This window comes from Dipodomys merriami, unplaced genomic scaffold, assembly GCF_024711535.1.
Source record: "Dipodomys merriami isolate MVZ:Mamm:240054 unplaced genomic scaffold, mDipMer1.0.p SCAF_31, whole genome shotgun sequence".
Classification (NCBI taxonomy): domain Eukaryota; kingdom Metazoa; phylum Chordata; class Mammalia; order Rodentia; family Heteromyidae; genus Dipodomys; species Dipodomys merriami.
The window spans coordinates 17,288,992-17,309,258 of NW_027204604.1; positions in this window are offsets into that span (position 1 = coordinate 17,288,992).

A 20,267-nucleotide genomic window follows, 5' to 3' on the forward strand; every position below is an offset into this window, starting at 1 on the left:
CACACACACACACACACACACACACACACGTGCACACACAGGACCAGGGTACTCTCCTGCAGAGTGTGCAGTGACAGTAGTGATCCAGTCCGCTCCAGGAACCTGTTTCTGGATGTGTCCTTTCAGACCCCTCTTCATCGACATTTGGGGACACGGGTTCAGCCAGTGTCACATGTGAAATGGAGACTTCCAGTGAATGTCCTGTTCCCGTTTGCTTACCCTGCGGAGGAACCTGTGTTACCGAAGAGCTCTTTTCTCTCATTTCCTAGAACGTATCTCCATGTGTGAGTCTGGTGTTCTTCTGTCGGGACCACGTTTGGCCCTGTGGAAGCAGGATTCCAACTCCCAGCTGCATGACCAGTCTCCATGCCATCTCTCCTCCTGTCAAAGTCTCTGCGCTGCCACTGTTATCTATGTGAAATCGAAATCTGAAGCTGTTGACCTTACAGGCTCAAATATTCAGATTTAGATTCTAGATCTCTCCAAGGTGGTCTCTAAGCTTATTCTGCAGGCACTTGGAAAGCTTTGACAGTCTTATTTTGCCAGCAAGCTGAATATAAACTTTTATTGTTTCTTGTACACAAGCTCGCTCATGCATACATTGAAGCGTTGAGCACAGAGTACCTTTACTTAATCCATACATTTGTAAATATTTTTTCCCTTTTCTCTCTCAACCTGGACATGGAAGGATCAACATGATAGGACCTCTAGAAAGAACTTTCTAGATTCTTCCATGTAGATTTAGACACATATTTGCTAGGCAACCTGGGATATCCCTGAGGATGTGTGTGTGTGTGTGTGTGTGTGTGTGTGTGTGTGTGTGTGTGCGTACATATATATTCATGACGGTCTTTTAAATGGTGCTAAATTTATTGTGTTTCTATTTTACTAAGACAGTGTTTTGTCTTCAATGTAAGAATGAAATTTCATTGCTTGTTCTTTCTCCTTTCTAATATTTAGCAAAATACTTGGAATAAACAAGCACTTTGGTAATAAACTGTCTAATTAAAAACTAAATCTATCAAAAGATACAGTAAATTATTATTTTCCTATTTAATTGCTCTAATATATATAAAATTTGTAATATATATAAATAAATACTTTGAACAGTTTAATAAGAAATACTAAGTTTGGGAGTGTTTGGTTAAATCTGACCATGCATCATTTCCTGGAATTCATATAATGCACTGCTAAATTTATGTCATCTCATAAAGTTGTCCAGCAAGGACAGTAAGTTTATATCTGCTCAGATAACTCTTCTCAATCCACTGGAAGAGAAGAGCTAGTAGTTTACTTTAATAATTCACTTGCCATAAATTATGATGCATTATTAATTCATGAGACAACCACATGAATGTCATAAGTTTTTTTTAAAACATGACTTTCACTCTAATCTAGTGTATTTATGGTACCTTTGGACTAATAACCTGAGCTATGCATTTCTGAAAGGTTAGAAATCCCTTTAAGAATGTCCTTGGTTGAGATGTTTTTGAAACTAATGGATAAGAACAGCACTATATTTGAGGAATATGAGCAACTTGTTCTCAGGCAAAATTTTAATATATTTCAAGGTTAAATTTGGTGTTGAAGATTTTTTTCTCTAAAGTTGAGTAAGAAATTTACTTCTTTGCTTTATAAATAAATGATTAGATAGCAGAATTGGGATACCAATACAAATTTTATGTAAATATGTGTTTATTTATTGACTATGTAGCAAGCTTACGATGTTTTCCCTGATGAGGCCAGATAAAGAAATGTAGCAAAAGAAAAACTTGACATAGTATTGCAAGCAATCTTTAATTTTGTGAGTAGATGAACATTATATAACACGACAGGCATGTCAATCATAAGGATTTTATCCATGTGTTCTGTGGTAGAATCTGCTCGGTTATCATACTCAACTCTGTTCTCATGGCATGGTCCACTGACTACTCTCCCTCTAGCGGTCCTTCCTGAAATTCCCCACCCAGCCAGGGATTTTAGTATAAATGGGAAAGCCCACTTTCCTCACCCCCAGCCTCTCACCTGCACCCCTCTGGTGTCATGCACCTGAGTTCCACCGTGCAGACCACACCTGCTCAAGCCATTCACATACACAACAGGCTCCCAGAACCAGGCCTGGGTCATCAACTCCAGCCCAAGACAACAAACCACACCCTCGACCCTGCCTCTACCTCGGACCCCATGGAAGTCCCCACACCACTGCCCACATTTGGCCTCCTTTCTCCTGACTCTCCTCGGGCCACCCTGGTGAAGTTGACCGGTGTGTTGAAGTTGCTTTCTGCTCTTTCTGTATTCCAATACCCTGGTGACTCAGTTTCCCTAGCATTCTGGATTTTCCCAATGGGAATAATCAATTTACATTTTATATTTATAAGATACTCAGAATTTATATTAGCCATTGATGGAAGGTGATCAGCATGTACGTTGTACATTGTGTCTTTGTATGAAGATGGCATAAGAAAGGCCACTGAAAGCTGAGTGGGGGATAGAGTATCATATGTGCATCCATGAAATACCACAGGAGAACCCTCTATATGTTTACCATGCACTCAGCATGACCGAATGACAGAAAGGTGAACTGGCTTTATTGGCTGGTGGGTATCAGCATCATAGGGAGCGTTGATGGACAGGGGAAAAAAAAAGGTGTTTGATCTAAGTAATTTATGTGCATATATATTAATAAAACAATGATCTGTTGACATTCTTAGGATGGGTTAGGAGAGAGGAGGGAGATTAATGTAAGGGCTGAGCTTGAAGGGGTACATTGTACACCTGAGTGGGAAAGTCACAGTGCAATATTGTTGTACAACTAAAGTGTGCTAATACAAATATGTAAAATTTTTTTAAAGAGGACCAGTGAAGCATACTTGGACTTAGATAAAAATTCATATTTACTTTCAAATAATTTCATGCATTTTACCACAATTTTTCTTAAAGAGTACATTTATAATGAGTTAAAATTACTCAAAAATTATAGGAAAAGAAAACAACACAGTATTTTAACACAAGAAGGATCTAGTCATTTACCCATTGTTAGGATTATAGACAGATATCTGGAAATTCTCCTTGAACTCACAGAGGGCTGATCAAGTAGACTTTTATTTCTTCTCTAGCTTGAAAATTAAAAGGTCTTTGTTTTTCATTTGTAACAGTCTGTATCAGATACTTTCCTTTTAAATACACATGAGATTTCCTGTGACGAAGAAAATAAGAAGGAAAAAGAATTCCGTAATCTACGGTATTATGAACATATCAAGCCAGGTATACTGGGAAGTTTCTTCAAAAGCAGAGAGCTGAGGAAAGCTTAGGGAGAAAAATTCTGAATGATGGATACTCAAATTGGTGTGAGTAAATCTCAAGGACATTTGGATGTGCATTTTTTATGGCAAGAAATGTTGATAGTAAATTCTGAAGTGTGCCTTTCTTTTTTCTGGTGGGAATTCCTTTTTTAATTTAATTTCATTGTAAAGGTGATGCACAGAGGGGTTACAGCTACACAGGTCACATTTGCAATAGTGCTACCTCTTCTCTCATTTTGCCCATTTTCTCCCCTCCAGAACCCTATTCCTCCAAGTTGAATAGTTTATTTTCAACACAGTATCTAGCGAGTATCACTGCTGAGTTGGTTCTGTTCCCCCTTTGTCCCACTATTTCTGTGCTTCCCTTTCCCTCCCCAAAACAGATAAACTTGCATACACGACAAAATATCCTACAGAACTCAAAAACTGCAGTGACAAAAGGAAAAAAAAAACAAAAAGAAAAACAAAGCAAAACAAAGATCACAGAAAGTAAAATAAAAAAACCCTCTTCTTGCCATTGCTGGGGTTTAATTCGATAAGCATCCTTCTGTATGATCGTCTGCACATAGCTGTTGAGCCTGTGACCCTCTGCTTGTAAGCCTCCTCCTCTTCTCTCATGTGAATGCTGAGAGTCTTGTTTAATTTATCGTGCCCCAGTGAAATTTCTTGTCATCTACCATACGTTGTGTTTACTTATAGATTTATAGGCACCGTCTAATTAGACTGAAGTGCATTTTTATTCGCTGTTGGTGGGAATGTAAACCAGTGCTACCATGATGGAAATCGGTCTGAAGTTCCTCATGAGACTAAAACCGGAACAATCCTGTGACAAAGCACTCGGAAGTGTCACTGCCATGTAACCGATCGCGCTGCTTCACTTTTGTGGATATTGTCTTAAGAGACAGACGCTGGGGTCAGAAGTGAGGACAGTTTGCTTATTCACAGCCGCAGCAGAAGGCCAAGGATCAGCAGTTTTGCTGGTCCTCGGTGCAGCGACGGAAAGATAAAGTGGCAGCTGAGCTGTGGGATGAATTACAAGCCGGCAACTCCGAGTTTACAGGCCCTGCATATTTCATAATGGCCATTGCTGACCCCCGTCCTCATCTCTGCGACACTGTACACACAGCACACTTGCCCTCTGCTCTGCAGGGACAATCAGTCTCCACAAGGACCTTTGTTATCCACACATTCCGCAGGAGGAACTTGGCAGAAATAACTGTTGCTGCCTCCTCCTCCAGACCAGAAAATGCACCAGACACAAAGTCCTCATCTCAGCACACATGGCTCAGGTGGGAGAGACAATAAGGGGAAAATCCTATTCTCCCAATTATATCCGTGTTGCTATGTTTTTTGATTGAAGACGGAAGATCTTATTTGAATTTGCATAACTGCAAACTCTATACACATGAGGTGAGAGCATTTTACAGTGATGTTTTGAAGCCTGAAGAAGAATGGATGATTGGACCATGGAAATTTATTAAAGAGTTTGCTCTGGTGTGGGTTTTGCACTCACAGCTGGCACTCTACCTCTTGAACTACATCTCCAGTCTAGCTTTGTGCTGTTTAATTGGGAATAGCTTCTTGGACACTTTTCTATCTGGGCTGAGTTTGAACCATGATCCTCTGGTCTCAAACTCCTGAAAAGCAGGGATTATAGGTAAGAGCCACCGGTACCATGACCAGTGACATCCTTTTGAATACTTTCATAGAAATAAAATTGAAACTTTATTAAGATAACATAACTTTATTTTGTACCAACATAAATTATATAGCAATCATAAGTATGTGCAAATACATGCATTCATCTATAAAATATATTTATAGATATATATAAATAATATATAATAATATATATAAATAAAATAATATATAAATACATATATACATGTATTCATAAGTATAGATACATGCATTTATATATCGATATTCTTATATTATTCAATACATAAATTCATTACATCTATATGTATATATACATGCACACTTGTTTAGTTTTTTGTTTGTGTATAACTTTAAAATGTTTCTGCTCAGCCGGGCGCTGGTGGCTCACGCCTGTACTCCTAGCTACTCAGGAGGCTGAGATCTGAGGATCGCGGTTCAAAGCCAGCCCGGGCAGGAGAGACCGTGAGACTCCTATCTCCAATAAACCACTAGAAAACCGGAAGTGGCGCTGTAGCTCAAGTGGTAGAGCGCTCGCCTTGAGCTGAAGAGCTGAGGACAGCACCCAGGCCCAGAGTTCAAGCCCCACGACCGACAAAAAAAAAAAAAAAAAAATGTTTCTGCTCTTCAGTCAAGTTCACCATCTCTTATTTGTATAATGCTGCAACTTACTTCATTACACCCAGTATTTATTCATCACAAACATAATTTTCACCTGCAGAAATTGTGGAGTCTGATTTGCATTCCTTTACTTTTCTTTGTTTCTATTTATCTTTGACCAAGTGATGTCTTTGTGAAGGTTTTTAAGTATCTATATCTAATACTTTTAATATTCACACCAGTTGTCTGTCTGTAAGAGTAAATTTTACTACATTTATTTCTGCAAATATTCTCATGCTTCACTTTGAGATTTGTTTAAATTCCTTGGAAATCTTTTAATCATCTTGTTTCCTTTTGGTGAAATTTATCATTTAGAAATCCTACAATGTTCTGTCTGAAGATAATTGTTTTCCACTACTGAGGCATTGTGCTTCTGAGCACTGCACCTACATCTACCCCTGCATAAGTCTTGATGTCTTCAACTCCTGAGATTATGGGCCCTGAGTGGGTGCCTCGGGTCGCTATGCCTGAATCTTCAGGAATACCTCAGAGCAGCCCTGCAGCCATGCACCCATCAGCCCTCAGCTGAATGCTGGAAAAGGGTCCTGCTGCAGATGCGTTGAGCTCTCTCCGTCCATGTGTCCTGTGTCCTGCCTCAGACGCGGCTAGGAGCTCTAGTCTCGGTCTCCTGGAACATGCAGCTATCTCTCAAATGTCATCTTTAGCCAGGAGGACGGATGCCAACTTGCCTCTGAATTAAATAGGTTATGCAAAATATGGTTTGACCCATTAACTTACAAGAACCTGTTTACATTATGACTGCCACCATTTTCAGTAGTCAAAAGAAAGCATAGTACATTGTTGGTTCAAAGTGTAATTTTCATCTAATTTTCGTTACTCCCATCATTTTGAACATCTCCAACTATATCAAATATTACCTCCATGATACTATGACTTCTTCAACTATAAGGTGCATGAGAATTTTCTTATAGTTAAGTGTATCAAACAGTTAACTGTTTCACCTTCTATACATTAAGTGTGAAGGTACAATAAATAATCAAAGCTTTTGAATTAGTAATCTTTTTTTCAATAAGATAAAATGCTAAACCTGGGACTATGTGCTTCTTCACTTGGAATAAGCGATATCTTTCTAGCAATTGGTCCACCTCTCTCCCTCCTAACATGAAAATTTGGTAAGCTTTTTTAAGTCATCTCTGGCTTCTAGTCACAAGCCTTATAGTGCCTTTTGTGAAAATTTCCCTTCACTCCCAGAGATGCTTCTGCATCCAAATATCCTTCAAAGTCAAGTAGCAGAGAAAGCTGGTGAAATGTACAAGATATCCCATTCTTCCATAGTTTATGTGAGGCTTATTTCAAGTGTGTTGCTAAGTATTACAAAACAAAAGAAAAAGGAAGAAAAAACATGGACTTTGACACAATGAAAGGAAATTTCCAGAATCCCCAGGAGCAAGGTGATCAAGTGAAACAAAAATTACCCAACCTCCTCAAAAATCTGCAAAATTTCTTCAGCCTACAGACCAATTTGAAACTTAAAAAATAAAAAAAGTGTAAGTTGCATTCTTTGAAGAAGCAGGTTAACATATGTTAATGGTAAAACTTTAATCCAGCTGGATTTTGAAGTTGGCAATCGTGTCTGATTGCTCGAATTTGTTTTATGTTCACTGGAATTTTGCCTCAAATAAGTCCTCAGCAGGGTGAAGAATGTTATTGGCATTTCAACCGCCTTTTATCTACACACTATGGTATTTAATTAACTCTCACAAGGAACTTCAATAACAAGCTCATGACAGATTTGCTTCTAGTTTGTTCTTTCACACAACCTAAGACATTAAGTATTTATTGTTCAGAGTAACATATTGGATCTTAGTAAATATTTTTACTGTATTCCTGGGCTGTCTGTATTTTTATTCTCCATGTATTAATTTACATTCATAATCTGATATAATTAGGCCTTCTTATTCCAGGCTTCCAGTGAAAGCCAGGATTCTTGCACTCAGAAAGAAACTGCAAAACTCTGTGTCCTTGATGTTTAGAAAATGTTAAAAACCTTTAAGAAGGAATTTGAATGCATCAAGGGAATGTCATTTTAATTAAAAAATTATACCAACGTGCTTAATCTAGTATTAAGGTGTTCTAATATTCACTTTTTATTCAATGTTTCTAATTATTAGTAACTGGAACTAACTTTGGTACATAGACTTAATGAAACAAGATAAATGCTGCATGAGAAATGTCTTGGCCGTTTTTAAGATTGCTTTATCGGACCTTTCTCCAAGGACATTTGCTCAGTTCTAAAGCTTTCCAAGAGCTCCACAGGCTAGATTGTATTGTCCAAAGATGCCACGTGTGTACATTAGAGAAGAGAATTTACAATGAATACATTGTGATGTGAGTTACACAGATTTATTGTAGTCAGCTTGTCTTCATTTATTGTAGGCAAACAACTTCTCTTCGTTTAAGAAGAATGCATTAAGGACATCAATAATTTTATCCATGTGCAAAAACTGTTGATTTGGGTTTTATCTTGCTAACATTTGCAGAAAAGTTTGTGTGTTTCAGTGCTCAGGAGATGAAATATCTCTCTTAGATATTCATAGGGAATGTTTTGTGTAACATGAATCATGTAAAAGTGTGTTTCAAATTCATTAACTGCCTTGCTAATGCCATTGCTTGACCTATTACTTTCCTGACTTAAACTTCTCATCTTCAGACACATCAGTGTTCACCTAGTACCGTTCTAGATCTCCCCTTTCTGTAGCTTATAGTGACCCAGTTGCTCATGAGAGTTCCACAACACAAAAATTTCATGACAAACATTAAACAGAATTGGTTTGACTATGTATGAGTACGAACAGTCTTCATTATTAACTTCAGGGAATCTATTTGTAGACATAAGGGGATTGGTTGAACAAAAGTATGATAGAAGGAAAATAGGGTAAGTTTCATTCTCCTATGTTCATTTTTCCATATTGCTTCCTTAATATATATATATATATATATTTTTTTTTTTTTTTTTTTTGTCGGTCGTGGGGCTTGAACTCTGGGCCTGGGCGTTGTCCCTCAGCTCTTCAGCTCAAGGCGAGCGCTCTACCACTTGAGCTACAGCGCCACTTCCTTCCTTAATATATTGAACACAAGGGAAAACTGAATATTCTCAGCATTGATGAGGCAGGAACTCTTTACCTGTAGTTTCTCAGATAAAGGCTTCCAAATCTCTGCAGTGAGTATAGGAGCAGACAGAGTACAACAGCTCAGATTTGGAGAGAAGACTAGGAGTTCACCTTGACTTTTGGCATTCACAGAACGGTCTGGATTCTAGGGCCTGGGCTGGCCTTGAGCACCTACAGTAATTCATCATCTACATCATTGGTATGTGCATTCATCTCAGTTCTTTCAATTTTTTTTGTTTAAGTCATAGAGAATGGATTTCTATCTATTTAATTCTAACATTCCAAGCCCAATTTTGCCTCCAAAGGTCCCCAAATCATTGTTGTTGATTTATAAAAATATCAAATTTTGTCAAGAGTATTACTAAGGATTTGTATGATTTTTATAATTAAATTACATCATTATTACTATTATTATTATTATTATTATTATTATTATAGAAGTGATGTACAGAGGGATTACAATTACATGAGTCAGGGGATTTTTAACATGCAAATGACATTTGTATGGAGTTTTTCTCATCAGTCTAAGGCTTTGACTCCTTATTCAGCCAGTATAATGGAAGGAGTTCTTGTTTAAGGTTGGGCAATTTTATCTCTGAAACAGACAGAGCAGGAACTAGCCAACTGGAAGCCACTGGATCTTCCTGAGATTCAAATTCTTCATCCATGGCAGAGAATGGCACCGCCAAGAGGTGAGTGCTGGATGAAGATTAAGAAAGAGGTGCCATATCCCAGTGCTGGCCGCTCAGGCCTAGCTATTCAAAGGCAGATTCAGCAGGAAAGTCCTTCAGACTCTTATCTCCAATGAACCACCAGAAAACTAGAAGTGGCCCTGTGGCTCAAAGTTGGAGAGTAATAGTCTTGAGCAAAAAAGCTTAAGGACTGCACCTAGGCCAGAGTTAAAGCCCCAGGACTGGTGGGAAAAGAGGGGGAAGGGGAGAGTGAGGGGGAGAGAAAGAGGGGGAGAGAGAGAGAGCAAAGAAGGAGAGGGAGAGAGAGGGAGGGAGAGGGGGGATAAAGGGGAGAGAGAGATTCCTTTTAAAGTATAGTAGCAATATACTTTGTATAAGTCTGTGAGTTATTAATATTGTAAATTATTTATGAGCATTAATAAGGTCCTTTGTAAAAGAAAAAGACAAGACCAGAACCACAATGACAGATCATTTGTCTCTTTCCAGAATCAAACAGGAAGCATGATTGCCTGTATCCTAACCATAATGAATATTCTACCTGATTAATTAATCCTCATAGCAACTTTGAGCAGATGCTTAATTGTTATGCCAGCTATCATTGGCTGCAGAATAAACACTTACAAGGCTTAGTGGCCTTGCGATTGTGTATTCACACAGGGGAGCTGGAGGCTGGGGATGGACCTGGGTTATCGGAGGAAACCTCAGCTATGAGCTGGGCTGATGGCAGGCAGAGGCTGGGCAGGGCCTTGGTTCTGTATTCGGTGGATTCTTCCTTGCAGAGACTGGAATGGAAGGTCCACGCCTTCCATCTTGTCTTCATGGGGCCTTGTTCAGTTCTGTCGTTCAGTCTGCTGGAAGGGACAGGGAAAGCTCCTACTGCAACCAATTTACCCCAAACCACCATTCCTCCAAGGCTGCACCTCTCTAGGTCCCCTTCTGATCTCTGGAGCTATTTTGTAGTTAACTAAGACTCTTCATAAAAATATAGAAAGCCTTATCAAATATTAAAATTTAAAATTCGCTACTGATAATGCATCTTACATTATATAATAGAGGATTTGAAAGGGTAAATAAATACATAGAATAAAACATAATTTAGATGTGTTTTAGAGTTATATACATAAAACATGCATATATATGCATATATGCATAAACTATTTATATTAAAAGAAGTAAAAATCACAGCTTTTGCCATCCTTATTGAGCAATGAGCCAGTCATTTGGGCTTCTAATTCTCTTCTTTTATTTGGTATTGTGCATTTCATATTTCATACTTTATTCTACTTTTCCTTTGACCTCAGAAAGCATCTCATCTGGCTATGGTTCTCTGCTGATTAGTCTGGAATATTGTCAGATCAACTTTGCTGGAAGAAGTCTCCATTGATTTAAGAGATTAATGCTGCGGGCTTAAGACGCCATTCCTAAAGAGATCTTCTCTCTCTGGCACATACTCTTATTTATCTCTAATGATCATCCCATCCAATTTTCCTCAGGAAATAAGTATGAGTAGCCCAAGAAAATAGAACCTACTCCTTCCATTTCTGTTTAGAGATGATAGGAGACCAAAACAGCTAAGTGGCAGTCACAAATTTTTTGTCACTTGATTTTATTCAAAAATCATATTTTCAAGAAATCTAGGATTTCTGCTGTTACTTTGATGGTTCACATTCAAAAGACTTAAAATACCAGTCATCAAGTACAATAATAAAGGTCTGATGATAAGCTTTCTACTTTAGTTTCTGAACCAATTTTAGTGACAAAAGTATAATCAAATATAAATGAGTCTGTTTTGGATCACATTGTCATCAGTATAAAACCTCACATTTTTTCATCTATATTTTATATGTATATAATTTTATTGTTATTATTGGGGTGTTTTACAGAGAAGTTCCCATGTCACAAATTAGATAATGAGTGCATTACTTTTTTGGACAATGTCACCCTTTGGCAGTCACAATCTTTAGCTCAATGGAGTCATTTTTGGACCAATTATACTAAGCAGTAAGATCTACAGTCTAATGTATAAGAAGCAACATTTGCTATTGGAATGCTAAGAATAACAGTGAAGGGACACATCCTTTATTTTTAGTGAAAGTGATAGAACTTTTTTCTTAGGGCTGAAATACATTTTTCAATAGACTGAATGCAGCCTACTCTAAGATGAGAATTACCAAGAGGAACCATTCCTATTCTCAACCCGTGGTGCAGGGACCTGGGAATAATTCCATCTAGAGAAACAAGACCACATATTGAATGCTGCTTAAAAAAAAAAAAAAGGCAGGGCTGAGAAGGTGGCTCAGTGGTAGAGCACTTGCCTTGCAGTCATGAGGCCCTGGGTTCGATTCCTCAGCACCACATAAGCAGAAAAAGCCGGAAGTGGCGCTGTAGCTCAAGTGGTAGAGTGCTAGCCTTGAGCCGAAGAGCTGAGGGTCAGTGCCCAGGCCCAGAGTTCAGGTCCCACGACCGGACCCAAAAAAAATTTTTAAAAAAAGGCTTGGGATGTGACTTAGTGGTAGAGTGCTAGCCTAGCATTTATGTAGCTCTGGGTTGGATTCCTCAGTACCACATAAACAGAAAAAGCCAGAAGTGGTGCTTTGGCTCAAGTGGTAGAGTGCCAAGCCTTGAGCAAAAGAAGCTCAGGGACAGCACCCAGGCACAGAGTTCAAGGCCCAGGACTGGCAAAAGAAAAAAGAAAAATAAGAAAAGAAAAGAAAGAAAAGTCCCCGCACGTTTGGGAGCAGGTCCCACACCTGCAGTCTTGCCACCTGGCTGACGTAGTAACTGAGGCTTAGAAAAGCAAACTCTACACTTGAGGATAGTGGGAACAAGCTAGGACTAATGATTTATTTTTTAGCATGGCCTTTTGTCACCTTGCATTTGCACTGATTTCCTTGGTCAGAAGTTGACAACTGTGTGAAATAGTGTAATGTTGGTTATGACAGTCATGGTTGTGTGAGCAGAAGAAGAGTGGGAGTTGAGAACAAATCCAATTTCAGAGCAAGTTTGTATTCCCATAAACACAAATCGCAGCACATCCAGTTAGGTAAGTGCGCTAATGGCACCGCCCGGAGTCACCAGATTCTGGCTGAGGGGCCTCAGAAATGGCACCAGAGATGCCCGGTTCTATGACTGGGATTCTGGAAATGCAAGAATGACTGCAGTCAGGTCAGCCTTGGGAGGTGGCCAACCTGCAGCCTTGCCACAAGTGCCATTTTGTTCAAAGCAATGGACGACGGGTAAATGCTTGAAAGTATACATTGGTATCCGCATAAAAAATGGTTCTTTCTCCATATGATTAAAACCATTCTGTACTTATTTCATCTTTTTATACTGTTTCACACACAATACAGAACCTGCAACATCGTATAGCCATTGAAAAGATGCCTATCTACGTATATTTCTAGGGAATGTGAATTTTCCCCAGCATTCTAATTGTGTGCTAACCTTGTGACTCCTGACCCAAGCCATAGGCCCCTACCTCCGAATTGCAATTAAGTGATGGGCTTGCCATCTCTTTTCCAAACAAAAATATTGTACAAAGAATGGTCCTAATTAAAATTCTGCTCCCTGTAGGATGTTCCCTTCCCGCATCTCTCGTAGATGAGCCCGCAAGGACTTGGCCCACCTCAGCTATCACCGTGGTGTGCTGTCAGCAGGATTCCCCATCAAATGAGCTCCAGCTTTTCTTCCCAGTCAATCCATCATTCATAAATTCTAAGGAGGTCTAAGGTTCAGGTCGAGGGAGAAAAAACCATTTATCAGTAGTAGGAGCTGTGAACATTTGGGTTTCTCCTGTTTAACTTAATTTTTCTTTCCTTCAGTTCCTGTCCAAACGCCCTCTTGCATATGGTGGATGAGTTGGAAATGCATGCCCAACTTGATCACTGGAGTCAGAGAACTCCCACTATTATGAAGTGGCACAAAGTCCAGACTGCATAACCTCATGGCCCGAGCTCAGCCCAAAGTGTTTACTGAAAGTCAACAGTTAGGCAAGAGCTGCCTCTCAAACAGTCTGTGCAGGAGTTGGTGAAGCTCTACTACCGATCTGCAAGGACCTGAGGTATAATTCATCTACAAGACAGTGGGAGGGAGTGTCTGCAGACAAGGCTGTCTACTGGTGATGCATCAAGTGTGATTAGATTAGATTAGCTGGCTCCTGGGGCCCAAGTGACAGAATTAGCTCAGCACAGAAGCCCCTACCAGAAATACAATTTGCTGTGGTCTTACCTTCCTAGCAGCTTCACACCAGTGATAAACATTCTGTCAATCTCAGTACTTACTGTCGCATTGAGTATAACATGTACTCTTATTACACATAAAAATATTTAAACGTGTCTACAATTTATTATTATTTTTCTCTTCCTACCACGAAGCTCACTGTGTGCCCCAACAGTACAAATAGGGGTTCTTCATTACCTGGTTACATTGTCTCCCCACATCTAGCATCAATGCCTAGTTATTCAACAACTAGGAGTTTATTTTCTGATAACAGGAGATCAATCTATTTCTCATAAAGATGACTAGCCACCTATATATGAGGATCGCTTAGATGTATGTGCACATCTATTTCAGAATAGCCATAAGATCCTGAAGAATGAAACACTTCCAATATCTGCTAATGAAGCCAAGTCTAATGCTGCTACTTTTGGCTGAAATCAAGTTATGTAGCCCAACTTTATCTATAATTTACTATTATATAATTTACTATTATAATTTACTCTATACCTCTGCTTTTAGTTTTCTATTGTCTTCTTATCATAAACCATGGATGGGCTAAGGTCATCAAAAAACACAAGGTTGCATTTTAGCAGCTTCTTTTCCTGGACATATTTTAGGCAATTAATACAATTAGTCTGAGTAATTATGGGATTGATACATTCACAGATTGGTCTAATTAACTTTTCAACAGACTGATGCCTCAATTGGACGGTTAATAAATTCTCTGGCTGATCTTCATGAACCTTTTATACTTGGTTTGATTAACATCCAAGCTTCTGGAAAAAGGAATCAGACAAAGGGCGAAAAATTAGACTATCAATTTTCAATAATCAGTTTGTCTTAATGAGTGCTTACTCTTCAAGGATGCTTAATTCTCATTAATATGCTTTATTACCTAACAAACTACATTTTGTAGTCATGTCATTTTGTAATCCTTGTGAAAGAGTTTACAATTTTTTTTCATTTATTTTCGAATAGACTAGACCCATCAAAACTTCCCATGCCTATCTCTACATTGTGAATTGTAACTCTAGGAAAACTAGAAATACTGAGTGAAAGATACAAACTTAAGAAATAATTTTAGTTTTCTCTGACATAGGAATTCCCCATCTAATTCACCAACTCATTTACAGTGCTGGCTTTAGGCCTAGTTTTCTGTTTGTAGGTTGCATAGCAACTAAATGTTTCAAACTTATCTACATACCTTGCTAAAGAAATCAAAATACTTGAGGTCAAAGACAATAGGAGTTGCAAACTCATATTAATAATTTGCTCTGGTAACCCTCAGAAAAAGTATATTTTTACTGCATTTGCATTTGTACAACTGGACTTCAAACAACTTAGCCATTCTGTATAGGGAAATCTCCTTAACACAGAACTGAAGTCCTGAATTACAAGAATCCAATGCTGCTCAGGGCTCCACCGCAGTAGTAAATGAGCTAAATTTCTGTAAATGAACCCTTCTAACTGTAATGTGTCAGCAGCAATTGGCCTGTGTTCATGCAATCTGTGGTCACACTGATTTTTGTTCCTTTCTGTGTTACTTTAAGCCAAAAAAAGTGTACTCACTCTTAAAATATATAACGCCTTGAATCATGCACATGACTTCAGCAGACATTGCTCACTTATCATACATTAATTTTCTAATCAGTAGCACATGTTTTCACTTAGTTCTCCTGTCAAGAGTGGCTAAGGAATCACAGGAGGAAAGCTCTGCAAATCCTGCTGAGAGTATGTGTCAATAAACTCATCATCAATGCAAAACTGCATTTATTGTGCCCAATCTCCTGGAAGCAGTGGCATCCAGTTTGCTTCATGAGATGTTGTTGCCTTCAGCATGCTTGGAGCCCTTAAATAAGCCGAGGATTGGCTAAAATAATTAAACACAGATCTTCGTACTTTACAGCAAAATGTTGACTATCTCCTGTGATTTATTGAGTGCTGTACTAAAGATGAAAAATTAAGTGACTCTCTGGGTAGAGAGACACAGATGGGCACTTTGCAGAGTTGTGAGATATAAAAAAACAAAACACAATATTCTTAAAATGCTGGCACACTTCACTGGAGAGCACTGATGGCCACAGCTCCCTGCTGCTGTGGAGATTATGAGAGGGGATCTTTCCTGGTAGCCTAGAAAAGATCAAACTTCAAAGCATGATTTCCGCAGAATCAAAGTCACTGATTTCTGTCTCCTTTTTGTCCTCCAATCTCTGCCTTTTCATTGGAGTTGAAATAAATGTTTAACACATTTAATAGCAATGAGGACCTACTTCTGCATTTAAAAATTTGCTTATAGGCTTTTATGCTTTTATTCCTCAATTTGCCTATTGTAATTTTTTGTATTTCATCCATTTTGTACAGTATACTGTTTAGGTTATCATCAATTTTCTGCATGTATTTTTATTTTCTTATTAATTTTTAAAATGTACTTAGTGGTCACTTGGATAGTCTAATTAATATCTTGAGTTTATTACAACCTTGTTGGCACATATGATCACAGATGCAATACTATAACAAATTGATGTCCATATTGTTATAATTATATATACATATGTTTTACTTTATGTGTTCATTAATGTAGATTATTTTTGTCTTTTAAGTAAGTGGAGAAAAAGAGAAGTTCTAGAATGCTTTAGAAAGTATTTACATTCTTGCTTGTACCTGTTTCTATCCGGTGTTATTTTCTTCCCCCTGAAGAAATCTAGAGCTTCTTGTAGGGAAGGTCTACTAATGACAACCTCCATAATGGTTTGTTTATAGGGAATATACGGACTTTGCCTAAGTGTGTAAAGAATTGTTTTTCCCATTTAGAGAGTTTTGGTTGACAAGCTTCAGAACTTTGCTTATGTATTTGTTTTGTTTTTCCATTCAGCACTAAATATGTCACCCCTCTCCATGGTTTTTCCATTCTATTTTCCATATGGTTTAGTTCACACTCTTTCTTGAGGGCCCCTGATACATCATGAGTCTTCTCTTTCTTATTCCTTTCAAGATTCTTTCTATGTTTTTCTTTGATTTTCATTTAGTTGATTATAATAGTCTGGGTCTCTTGTGTTTTATGCAACATAGAATGTAATATTTTAACTAAATATGTGGATTCATGCTTTACACAAATTTTAAATGTTTCTGTGAAAAGAAACTTTTTTATTGTTACAACCTCCTTTATTTTTCCCCTACTATCCCTTCCCTCCCTACCTCCCCAACTCCTCCCTCCCCTCTCCCACAAAATTGTAAAGTTCGTTTTCAACATACTGTCTTGTACATCTCATTGTTAGAATGGGTCATCCTGTATCCTTATTTCAGCAATTTGTTTTTTCCCTTCCCCTCCCCAAATTAGAAAAATGTATATACAAGATGCAGGACACTGGAATTAAATACAGTGACAACAGGGGTTATACCATGGGGGAAGAACATACAAAAAACAACAAAAACATCACATAGTACATTATAAGTACATTAAAAAGAACAGCAACAAAGATAAAACTTCTTGTGTCCCTATCTTGGGGTTCATTTTGCTTAACACCATCTTATCTGGTCATATGTACATAGCTTTTGACCTCTTCTGCTTGTCTTAGACATAAACTAGTTATTGCAAAGAAGGGAAACCATGGGACCTATGTTTCTTTGAGTCTGCCTTACTTAATACAATTTTTCCAAGTCTTTCCATTTCCTAACAAATGGAGCAGTGTCATTTTTTTTTCTGATGGAGGCATAGAATTCATGTGTGTGTGTGTGTGTGTGTGTGTGTGTGTGTGTGTGTGTGTGTATATACATATATATCACATTTTCTTGGGGGCACATTTTACTGAGGGGCATCTGGGTTGGGTCCATATCTTAGCTATGGTGAATAATGCAGCAATAAACATAGTTGTGCTGGTAGAAAAAGAAACTTTTGACTTCATTAACAATTTTAGAGAACCAGATTGGTTTCAGCCTGTGCTAATCCTTTTTATTCTCCTCTATTCTTCATACCTTTATTATCTGTATACATACATATGCATATATATTGAAACACATTTTAGTTAGAGTGTTTCATGGATTTCTAGATTCATTTTTCTTTATTCTTTGATAGATCACTTCTCTCAATCTTTATCATCTCAATTTTTTTCTATTCATTCAATAAATTTGAAAAGTTCACTGATTATCATTTCTGCTCAAAAATGGCATTGAGATCTTAAAGTAATGTGTTTCACTTACTGTAACATTCAAGTCCAAAATTTCCATCTGATTTTTTGTGATTCTTATTTCTGTATTGATAGTCTCTATTTGATAAAGGTTTATTTTTCAGTCTATAGCATTGTTTATATTTTGTCATATAATTAATAGAGATGCTTAGTGCCTTTATGTGAACAGTACAAGAACTTTATTGGTTTAAAGTCACTTATTACGGCTTGTGTTTTCCTTGCATATAAGATGTTGTTGGTTTTGTTTATTTGCATGCATGGAATTCTAGTTCAAAATTGGACAGTTTGGATATGACAAACTGGCTGCTTCAGATAATAAATGTATTTCCCTATCCAGAGTTGGTTTATTTTTAGTGTTTGGGTTTTTTTGCCTTTTCAATTTTAGCTGAGTTCTTACTTTTGGTCACTTTTGAAAAACTAATGAGAAAACTTTATTTTTTGACACATATATATTGGCACTAAAATGTCTGCTTCACAAGCTTATTGGAGATTTACTTATTTTCCGGAATCACAAATAAATAAATGTCCCAGAGACTTTTCAAAATGCACCACACTGAACCAAACCAAAAATCACAAATAAATAAATGTCCCAGAGACTTTAAAAAATGCAACACACTGAGACAAACCGTCCTTTGGACTTCTCCTTCATTTGGTGAGAAGAAAACTGTTTATCTAGACAGCACAGGGATATCTGTATCTTTCTTCCCAAATGGTAGAAATTTCCTGTAGTGCCATGTTATTTGGTGAAGTAAAACCCTGCCTTTGAAAAAGTTGTGTGAAACTTTAATTCAAAAAACATTTTTACTACTTATAAATATCTATATTGAATCATATTTTTAAGTTTAGTATGTCAATGTAACAATTTCATGGTCTTTAAGCCAGCATGATTTAAAATAATAAATCTGTGCGCTCTTCATTATTTTCAAATGAATCAGCTTTATCATTTTTACTTTTAAAATATATGTTTTTACAAGTTATATGTATTTACCAGGGGGTTGTCCCCCGAGGTTCATTGAATGGTAATCTGTGTGGTATGAATACAATGAGATTTTGAAAAAAAATATTCATTTTTATTTTTTTCTTATGTTCTACTCCTCCATTTCTCTCTAGGACTCTCAAAATGCACATCTCCACCTATGTATCGATTCATATCATAGATGCACTTTTTTAAAGTGTTTGATGTACCTCATTTTCTTTTCCATATTAGGACAATTCTTGTTGAAATTCTTTCAAATGAATTCTTTTTCTTTCCTGCGATTCATAATTTTTACCTATTTTTGAAGCATATTTGCTGACTACTGTCTTGTATTGCAGCTTTCTTAGTTTAATGTTGGACATTATACCTCTTATACTGGTGCTAAATTTTCATTCTTGAACAAGTATGTCTAGCTGGTTTTACAAGGTAATTAAATTACTTGCACATCAGGTTGATTTTTCTGAAGATTTACTTTTAAGGGTTGTTAATTTGAGTATAAAACAAGATTTGCTCAGGAGAACATTTAGACCTAATAGCAGAGCATAAACTTCTTGATATCTCTTGCATAGCCTATTATCTAGAATTTCCCTAGAATGGAATTTGCACCGGGACATATGTGTACCCCATACAAGCTTGCAACCGTGCAGTTTGTGCTATATATCTGTTGTTTATGCCTCCTCTCCTAAATTTTCACCTCAATTTTCAATTTAATATTTTACAAAACTTTAGTTGAAATTACAGCAGAAAACTTGTGGTTTTATTTCCTTCCAGTACTCATTCCTCCTAACTTGAACTGTATCTCGCAACTGAGACCTGCCTCAACTTTCTTGAATTGTTTCTGAGACAGTGTGTTGTAGATCCCTGGCTGAATTCAATCTCTCCACCCTCCTGCATCAACTTCCAAGACACTCCAAACTTTAATGGTGTGACCTTGGAGCAGGTCAGGCCTGTGCTCTATAAAGTCGATCTCTGAACTTTATAGAATGCATCTATAGGAAGTTTTGCCTTTCATGTCATTCATTTTCTTACCTTTCTGGGCTATTATACTTATTTATTGTTCTTTGTTATTTTTGTTTGCTTGCTTTTATGGGGAAGGGGAGAGGATTTCCCCAGGCTTCTACTTCTAATTGGAACAAAATCTGAGTATTTCATCTCATTGTGGCCATGGAAATTTCAATGTAGAAATGTGGTTAGTAAATTACTTCAGTAAACAATTGGCTCCCTTCTGAACCCTACTGCACAGTTGCTGGAAATGTAAACTTGTTCAACCACTCTGGAAAGAAGTATGGCGGTTCCTCAAAAGATTCCACATAGAGCTTCCCAATGACCCAGAAATCCAACTTTGGGACATATACCCCAAAGATCACAAACAAGACTATACTAAAGCTACCAGCACAACTATGTGTTTTTTTTGTTTTTTTTTGGTGGGGGGGTCCGGTCTTGGG